We start from the raw sequence: 9,934 nt of genomic DNA, 5'->3' as shown, positions 1-9,934 counted from the left end.
TGCGAGAGAACTTCTGTATAACAAAAAAATATTAACTGGACTAAAAATGTGAATTAAAAGCAACAACCTGCATGTATTTGCAGTATCACACATTATTCTTCCTGGAAGCATTACTTCTTCAGAAGTTGATCTAGCCCCTGCTTGTGTTGTACTACCATAAGCATAGTCATAAGAAGGAAGCATCTTGCATTTATGTCTCTGTCATTCCTGTTATCTAGCATTAGTGATTCTCGGCAGAAACATATATTTATAGACTCATTTACAATCCATTCAGAATTAGAAGAGAAGCAGGGACCAAACAGATGGGACAACTACAAAAATATACCAACATCATGCTGACATTTATAAAAAGGTGAGCTAATGTAACATTATCAAACGCTGTGGATGTAACCTCAGCGTTACTTTGAGTCATCTAGCTTCTGTGATGCTACTGAACACAGAATGCGAATTTTACAGGATTAATGTTGACAGTCAACCATCTCAGCCTGTATACACAGACGTTTGCCCCATATAGGTATTTGTGTTATTGGGAGTGTGTTGTTCCGTGAAAAGGTAAGACAAAGAAATAAGAATAAATGTATGTGTTTAGATGTCTTCAATTTCAAAACACAGCACAGTGGATTGTACTTGCGCAAAGTCTGCAAAGAAGGTGTAGACATGAGTTCTATACCAGGCACAGGTTCACTTGGCACTGGAAGTGCTTTGTTTACAATGACTACACAGAGCTATGGAATGCCAAAGTGGCCATGATCCATCTCCTTTTCCCTGTCGTTCTAACTTTAAATTTTTAATCTAGTTTTACATCGCCAGCAGGAGTTTATAAACGGCATGGCAAATGGCACTCAGCGTTTATGAATGTTGCCTCATGTGCCAGTGCACATGTGCTGGCAGTATGTAAACTCTTTTCAAGATGGTGTTTCCATACAGACCAAGAAATAGAAGGTAATTGGCAGCACAGGTTTCTGTGTGTCCTGTGCCAGCACGTGTGATGCATGAAGCTTCACAAATGCCCAGTGCAGGTTGCAGTGATGTTAATAAACCCCTGCTGACGATATACAGAAGAAGTCAAACACTTTTTCATTGTTGTTTAGGAGGCTCCTGTGGTGCCCCCTCACTGTCTTATTCAAATTAATGATAAGACCTCTAGATGTCAGCTAGAAAAATATATCCACGTTATCTGCAGTTCGAAACTGTCTCCTCAAGCTAAAATCAGACAACGGTCAAAATGTACGAAAATCAAAAATGCATCAGAAATACCGGAATTAATTTAATGTCTTTAATTTGTTTATATGAATTTTCATTTTTGTTAAATAATTAATGGGTTTGCATATAATACAGGAATATGAGAAACATGTTTGTTTTTTTTGTAATTTCAGTAAACTGACCCTTTAATATCAAATTCTAGACTGTGGCAGGATTTCATGAAAAAGACCGAGCCATCCAGCCAGACTGTAAAACATATCATACTTTTATATCTGTAAAAATAGCCCAGCTATTACATAAATCTCACAGTTAAGGGGTAAATGACGGTTAAACTAAGACAATAATATTCCACAACAGATGCGGTACGAGCAGCGTGATACAACAGAAGAGAAGAAGGAAAAAGGTCAAGGTAAACTGGACCAGAGATTTAAAATGTTCATCACAATCACAGCTTGCCATCAGCTATTAAGCGTCCGGCAGTGGACAGCCACATAAATCCAGACCTGACTGCCTCTCACAAAACCTTCTTATCTCACCTGTCCACCTGTCCCGCTCACTCGTCCATCTTCCACCCGCCGACCGCCGTGATTGCATCTTTAGTGCTACTACCCAAGCGACAGCTCTGCTGCAAAAGCAACATAAAGTCAGCCATTTAAAAAAAGTGTATTTATTATTTCTGAGACACAAGGAGACAGTAAAGAGGATTGCCTCTTCCTCTGAACATGTAGGGGTACAGTGATGGAGATGACAGTGAAATCAACAGTTTATCATGTGTCTGCAGCGGAAGGGAGGCCTACTTACATCTGAGGGTATTCACGTCTTCATTTGAGGATTAAACTGTATTTACATTTTGTGGGTAATTGTAATAGTATGTATTAATATGAAAATTAATTAATAAAGCTAATGGGAAGAGGATTTGTTTATTGTTCATGCATGAATTTGTCATCATGAGATGTCAGAACTGATAATCTAATACTAGGCTATATGCATTCAATTTCAAAGACGAAGTCCAAAAAAGTTAAGATGATGTGTAAAATGTAAATGAAAACAGAATGCAATGATTTGCAAATCTCATCAAACAGTATCTTATTCACAATAGAACATAAACAACATTGAACGACATTAAACAAAACGGATATATTTTACCATTTCATGAAAAATATTAGTTCATTTTGAATGAGCAACACTACTCAAAAAAGTTGGGACAGGGTGATGTTTACCATTGTGTAGCATCCCTTCGTCTTTTAACAGGCAAGTTCAGCACCCGGACTCTTCTCCTGCAAAGCCATGTTGTTGTGATATCTAAAGCCTTCACTGAAAGAGACTGGATGGGGGCAAATTTTGCTGTAAAACCTTTATGTACTTCACAGCATTGATGGTGCCTTTCCAGATGTGTAAGCTGCCCACGCCATAACCACTAATGCACCCCCATACCATCAGAGATGCAGGCTTTTGAACTGTCTGCTGATAACAAGCTGAATGGTCCCTCTCCTCTTTAGTCCACAGGACACACCGTCCATGGTTTCGAAACAAAAATTGTAATTTTGATTCATCTGACCACAGTTTTCCATTTTGCCTCAGACCATTTTAAATGAGCTTTGGACCAGAGAACATGGCCTTGTTTATTGATCGTGTTCACATTTGGCTTCTTCTTTGCATGATACAACTTTAACTTTCATTTGTGGATTGCACAGTGAAGTGTGTTCACAGACAATGGTTTCTGGAAGTTTTCCTGAGCCCTACAGTGATGTCCAGTAGAGAATCGTTCTGGTTTTTAATGCAGTGCCGCCTGAGAGCACAAGGATCAAGCGCATCAAGTTTTGACCTTCTGTCTTGTCCCTTGTTCGCAGAGATTCCTCCTGATTCTCTGAATCTTTTGATTATATTATTACTGTAGATGGTGGGATCTTCAAAGTCCTCCCAATGTTAATGTCTCTGAAATGCTCCTTTAAACCCAGTCATGTTCCTGACCTGTTGGCAATTAACCTAATTAGTTGTCAAATGCTCCTGCATTTGTTTTTTTATTTGCAGCCTTTTGTTACTACTGTTCCAACTTTTTTGAGATGTGTTGCTGCAATCAAATTCAAAATGGGCTAATATTTTCCATTAAATGGTAAATGTCTCAGTAATTGTACCCTTTGGCTTCCTGAACTTCAGCTGGGTGCACTCTACCTCTTCTTTTTACTCGACACAAAAAGCATCATATCAAATTGTTAATCGGCTTCCAGACATCATTTATGTCTATTATCATTAAGTAGTTCATTTCCTTCTAAACATGGAGCAGTGCTAAATAGTAGAGTATAAATTATGTACTTATTTTTACTTAACTAGAAATTTCAGCAAGTACTTACACTTTTACTTGAGTACATTTTTGTTTGTTTATTTGTACTTTTACTTAAGTAGAGTTTTTAGTGGCAATGATACAATAAAATAATTATCTTATATTTAAAATGTAACATAAAGAAACAAAAACATGCAACAAAATGTATCTGAAGTATCAATGCCAAGTGCAGCTTACATGTCAATAACTTTTAACATAACATTTATGTATTGTTATACTCAGAATATTCAGTACAAATCATAAACATTTTTCTTTGCATGTACAATTCCGATTTGCATAGTAACTATAGCAGTAAGTTAACATTTAAATATTTAAGTAAAGTACATGAACCCACTTGAGTGATTGTGCTTAGTTACTTTCCACCACTGCAGTTTTCTAAACATACAATGATTCTGCATTCTGAAGAGAATCGCAAAATAAGTTTATGGGATGCTAGTTGCATGGAAGCCTATATGAAGATAACTGTATGTATTTGAAAGCTAAACTTTGTGCTGAATCTATATGTAAATGTCTGGTGTTATTTGTAATTGGTAAACAAGGACTTATCTGTGCAACAACACAAAGCTCCTCTTTGCATGGAACAGTAGGTCATTGCACTTAAGCCCTCCAATGTGTGTTCTTCCCTATCTAAAATAGACTCTATCTGTGTTGTCTTGTTTGGTGCCGCGGGCGTAAAGGGCTCTAAAGTCAACGGGTGTCGTGCTACTTCCACCAGGCAGCCACCCGTCTCTGAAGCCAACATGCGTCACACTTATTGACGGAGGAAGTTCCACGTGTTTCTGCAGACAGCCCTGTCCGCCTGCGCTTCCCCTGCGCTGTGCTGAGATCTATCCCTACAGAACGAGGTCAAGCCTGCATAATGACCCTAACGAATCAAGATTCGCTGGATTAGACTGTTTCAAACAGTTTGCAGAGCTACCGTTTTGACAACAAATATCCCCGAGCCAGAGAGTGATGGTCATTCCCTGGCTGCTTCTGACACGGCAAAAACAATGTGTTGATTTGGATTTCATGTTCAGCCGCTTGTCGCGTCCACATAGTTTAGGCAGAGAGATATGTCATTCCGGGGGTTAGGCTAATTTCAGCCAGGCCATTTCAGATGATGTCAGTGGGTGCAGGAGAAAATGGAGCTGACCTCTCATGCCCTGCGCTGCTATGCTGCGTTAGACTAACCGCTCACCAAATTTGGTAAATCTGCTGCGTTTATTTCCCCCAATGTCCACTTCATTACAGCACGTCTTGGATATGCATGTCCCATGACAGATCGCCAGCCTCCTTTCCTCCTCCGCAAGTAGAGCAATGCCGTCCTCCTCTTTTAATGCAAAACGAAGGGAGGCAATGCAAGCATTTGGTTCAAAAATAAAACATATTGCTTCCTCAGTCAGTCTCCTCTTCAGGAAGCATTTGGTGAAAACATCGTCCTAATCTGCCTTGTCTTTGGCTGTAATTATCAACCTTATACTATAACCAGGCCTGTGCTTCTCTCTTCATACATTGTGTCTCTTTTGTGCTTCGCTTTTCTCATCTGTTTTTTTGTTCCCCTTTCTGTCTTTTGATTCCAGTGGATTGAAGAAGAACAGGCCTGATTGTCTCGCCTGAGGTAAGATTTCATAGGTTTACATATCAAAGTCTATAAATAGATAAGAGCTTTTGAAAGGGAAAGTGAGCAGAGAGAAAAAAGTGTGTGCGTGTGTTTGTGTGTGTGTGTGTGGTTTTGTGGCTGCAAATTTGTTTGTATGTCTGTGAGTGTCTGCACGTGTGTGTATATGTGTGTGTGTATGTGTGTGCAAAAGACAGAGAGGCTTTCCCACTTGCATACACAGCGAAAAGACCCTCCACCAAAACAAAAGGGATTATGGCGTTTCAAGGGTGTTGTGTTTGCTGTGTTTATTCACATAGCTCATGGGGCTGCACAGGACCAGCAATGAATGTCAATGTCAGGGAGAGAAAATGCTGCAACACAAGATAAATATGATGAACAATAAACACAGATTAAGGCTGAATATGTCACGCTACATCATACACAGATCCAGAGTCTCATGACATTAAGTAACCCTTGAAAGTGTTGACATGATCATGTTAAAAACGATGATGGTTGTTTGCCTTGAGTGCAGTGCCACAGACAACATGTTATTCATATGGATAGTTCGGCAAATTCAGGTGTCACACCTGCTTAATCCAGTCCTGGAAGTAGGAGTGGTAGTATGTCTGGGAGTGGACCATATTTGCAATGATCATTGTGGCCTAGAGGGAAGCAGAGATGAATGCATCAGGTACTGTAGCTGATGGAGGTACTTTGAATAAATTAATTAGGCTACAGTGTGTATTCTGCAGCAGGTGCAGTCTGTATTGCAGGTGCAGCAATACTCCCTATTAATGTGCAGGGAGGACAATATCTACGTAATCAAAATGATGCCTCAGCAAACACAGTCTTACCTATACATTTTTCCATGAAAGAAAAAAAGTTGGGCGTCTGAAAGATAAAGCCTAATGTGCACAATATTGCAACGTGTTAGTTAACAACTGTAGCCTTAACTTTAAGTTAACCGATTGCTTTTCCTTTCCCCTTTTTTGTATTTCCACATCTAATTACACTTTCATTCATCAATGTTGATTAATAGGTCCTGTGGCACGCCTGCCTCATTTTACTCTCAATTAAGCTGGTTGATGCATGTTCTCATCAAGCAAGATGCATTGGCCTGGTTTACTTGAGGCGCTATTAGTGGACACTGTAATTAGTATCCCAGCACATAGAACTTCCCCCACCTCCTGAGCCCCTCTCCCCAAGCTGCCATCCCTGGCCTCTTTTAATGCCTTCCAAATAATGAAGATAACAGAATAGATGAGGGACGAGCAGTCCGGCCCACGTTAATCATCTTCCTCTCTGCACTTTTTCTCTTTTTTTGTGTTTTACTGGGAGAATTATGGCTTGTAAAATCACCAAACTCCTAGTGTCTTGACAGAGCTCTTTAGTGTGCCAACCATTCCAGTTCCTCCCCGCATTTCCTTTATCAGTGAGGAGATGTATGTCTTTATCACATTTCACACTCAAAAGGGAACAGGCAGCCTGATATATTTGCCAGTCGCTAAATGTGGGGCTTTATCGAAAATATCAGTTTAAGTTGTGCACATTAGCCCTCATGCTCTTTGAGAAGCCACTTTAAAAGAGGGCTGATTACACGCTTGTTGCTGTCGTGATACCAGCTTCAGCGCCGGAGCCCTTTTTCTCGCTCAGCCAGCTTTCCCAGAGCTCTCTTCTGCCTCTGATTCCCTGCACTTCAAGAGATTTTTCTGAGGAGGGCTCTGGGGGCCTCAGCAAAGAGCCTGGCTGGGCAGAAAGAGACTAAAGGAAAGATGGGTGAAAGATGGAAAGAGATAGAGAGAGATGGAGAGAGAGGCGGCAGGGATAATAATGCCCAGGAAAGCAGATAGAGAGAAGAGCGGCTACACTGCTGCGGTGTGGCTCTTTGTGCTTCAGACGCTGTAGTGGTGGCCGTGTCTCGTCCCCATGTCTGCGCAGACGGCTCCCATGGGCCCCAGTGGCGAGCTTGTAAGCGCTAATTGGGCCTGTTAGGGTCAGCAATTAGCCGGCTGCTATTGAAGGATCGTGACAGCCGGGCCTCTCACAGCCCTGTCATTCTTTTAGGGTACTGAGAGAAAGAACAGAACATAACATGGACAAGGCTGACGCTCAGACAACTAATAGACAAGCAGCAGAGCAGGATAAACCAACAGGATATCCCACAATGCAGTGCGAGTATAAGGGGGAAGGGACAGTATGAGGCAACATGGCTCTTATTGACTTCAGTCAGAACTGAAAGGACTGATGCAACTCTCTCCTGCTAGAAATAATGCATTTACTCGCACTCTGCTCTTCCTGTACAAAATGAATAAAGTTTCCAACTGAAATTTTCCCTTAATATCATGTGGTGCTGTGGGTATTGTGTTTGGTGTTGGACTAGTACTGCAGTTACTCCGCTACTGTTCTCATTGTTTGATTGATGGTGGGTGATGTAGTAGACGTTTCTTACCAACCTGACACTTGCAAGAAAACTTTCTTTTAGTGATACAAATAGAAATAATGTCACTGTATTTCTTCTTGTACTGAATATTATAATACAAATTAAGGCATATTTTACATTGACATGGCTTGACTGCCAGTCAGTATCAATAATAATAATAATTATGACAAAAGGGGCAGTTAAAGCAAAGTGAATACATGTTCTGAGCATCACAAACTGCACAATTTGTCACATTTTTTTAAATATTGAGTGTATTTTAAACATATCTATATAATTTCATCAAATCTTTTTCAGGTTTCTCTAAATTGCCCGAGACCTACCTGTCTTCTGAAGCAATGAACATAATATTTGCATTAAATATGAGCTCCATTTGGGGGCCTGGTGCCTCAGTGATATAGCACTGGGTTAGGATGCAGAAGGCCGTAGGTTCGAATCCCACCAACCAGGTGAGGCCCCACCCAAACAACAAGGGCCACCTTGGTGCTGCTTCTGAGCCCGAATAAATGTGAGGGTTGCGGCAAGCAGGGCATCTGAACTCATGTCTAATCAACGTGCAGAACACATTCTGCCGTGGCGACCCCCGAAGGGACAAGCCGAAAGCCGTTGCTACCAGAACTTCCAGGTTCATGTGACATCACGATGGGAGCAGTTTTAACACTGCTTGCTCTTTGGGTGGAACCTTAAAAAAAATGTGTAACACAGTAAAAGCAAGAGTTCAGTACTTTTCAGTTCAGATGCCACAGGAACAATTGGGCCCACTTTTTGTGACTTCTCGCAATGTCAAGCTTTGCTATACCATAGCAGACAGTATGACTAGGTGTGAAAACTTGACTTGGATTAGTGTTGGGCACAAAACATCAGGGTAAGGTTAAGAGACAAAACACATCTTGTTATATAGCTACAGTATATAGACCAGCGTGACAAAATTACACATGTACTTACGTTACCTTACGATAATAACCATGTGTGTACTACTGTGAAACAACCATCCATCAAGTGCACAATGCTTTGCACTGGAGTTGAGCCTCAGTCTCCAGTGTCCTGTCTCTTGTTATTCTTTGCAACCATCTTTGAGGACGTTTCACTTTATATACTAAGTCATAACTTCATACAAATTTTTACTGGGCCATTGTACATCACTTACAGCCCTGTGCATTTCATACGGAAGCAGAATCTTTAGCATTACCACCTAATGCCAAAGGGCTGCACAAAGTGGTGCTTTTTGACACCTTGAGAATGAGAATAGGCTGGTACTTGAGGCATTGGATCTACACTGCGCAATGATGTTGCTTGATTGTTTTAAGATAACGTCAGTGTAATGCATTACATGAATTGGTATCTTTGCCCTGCAAATAACTGTATTATCATTAAAACTAAGAAACACACACAGGTATTGCAGATATTCAAGTAAAGTTAACTGATTGATGCAAGGTGGATGGTTTAAGATTCCCTTGATGTTATAAATAGAGATGTAGAGAATAAAGATGTTATAATTAGAGATGGTACATATAAAATTTACTCATTTACTGTACGTAAATACTGTACATATGCGGCCTGGTACATGAATAGGCAGAGCATCGTTGTGTCCTTCTGCATGACAGTCAGTGCCCCCTGTGGTGGCCCACTGCTCTTCTTCGGATGGATTAAATGCAAAGTCTGTATTTCATTGGAACGTGTATGTTAAAAAGTTACATGTGCTCAATAAATTCTAATCTACATAATTTTTTAAGATACACACTGCATTTTTCTTCCTTTTACTTGTTCTCCAGTTGAGAGGGTTTACATGGTTATTATTATTATGGTATTAAGGCCACTACATTCCTTTGACAGGTTTAGTTAACTCTTTCAGATGCTGACTCTTGATGATTAAATTTAATCAACTAATAATATATGTATTAATATTGATTAACCAACTGTCAGTACATAAAGTGGTTAAAAACAGCTCCACCTTCAGCAACCAATAAACACCAAGTTGCTATAGAAACATTCCTGTAGATCTTCCTTAAGAAATTGTGTATTTTTCTTTTGTAATAACTTATAACTTTAAAAGCTTGTTGAACAAATCTGGACTACACATGAACATGTATGTTATTTCAGTAAATAAATAAAAAAAAATTCTAAGTTGAGCTTTTGTAATGAAACTTTTAGAACATGTGCTTAGAACGTCAACTTACAGATTTTGAAGTGGTACCTCTGCTTGTAGTGGCAAATACTTTTACAATTTTACTTGAGTAATGATTTTGCGTATGTCACCTTTAGTTATAAGACCAGTAAAGTGACTAGGGACACATATGGCACAGAAATGAAAAGCAACAGAAGGCTGCAAAACGTCCACAATCCAGTACATGAGTCCATGTAAGCTAGGCAG

The 9,934-nt window shown here is 40.0% G+C and overlaps 1 long non-coding RNA gene across 1 annotated transcript; it reads left to right on the top strand.

Moving 5' to 3' along the window:
- The first annotated feature begins 4,856 nt into the window (after nucleotides 1-4,856).
- Nucleotides 4,857-9,278, top strand: LOC137130682 (uncharacterized). The gene is made up of 3 exons (XR_010914877.1): nucleotides 4,857-4,987; nucleotides 5,107-5,144; nucleotides 7,861-9,278. It is a non-coding gene; the product is annotated as an uncharacterized lncRNA (long non-coding RNA).
- Nucleotides 9,279-9,934: the final 656 nt, after the last annotated feature.

Source organism: Channa argus, chromosome 7 (genome assembly GCF_033026475.1).
Source record: "Channa argus isolate prfri chromosome 7, Channa argus male v1.0, whole genome shotgun sequence".
Taxonomy (NCBI): Eukaryota; Metazoa; Chordata; class Actinopteri; order Anabantiformes; family Channidae; genus Channa; species Channa argus.
The sequence above is the reverse complement of the archived record's forward strand: the minus strand, read 5'-3'. Positions and strand labels throughout refer to the sequence as shown.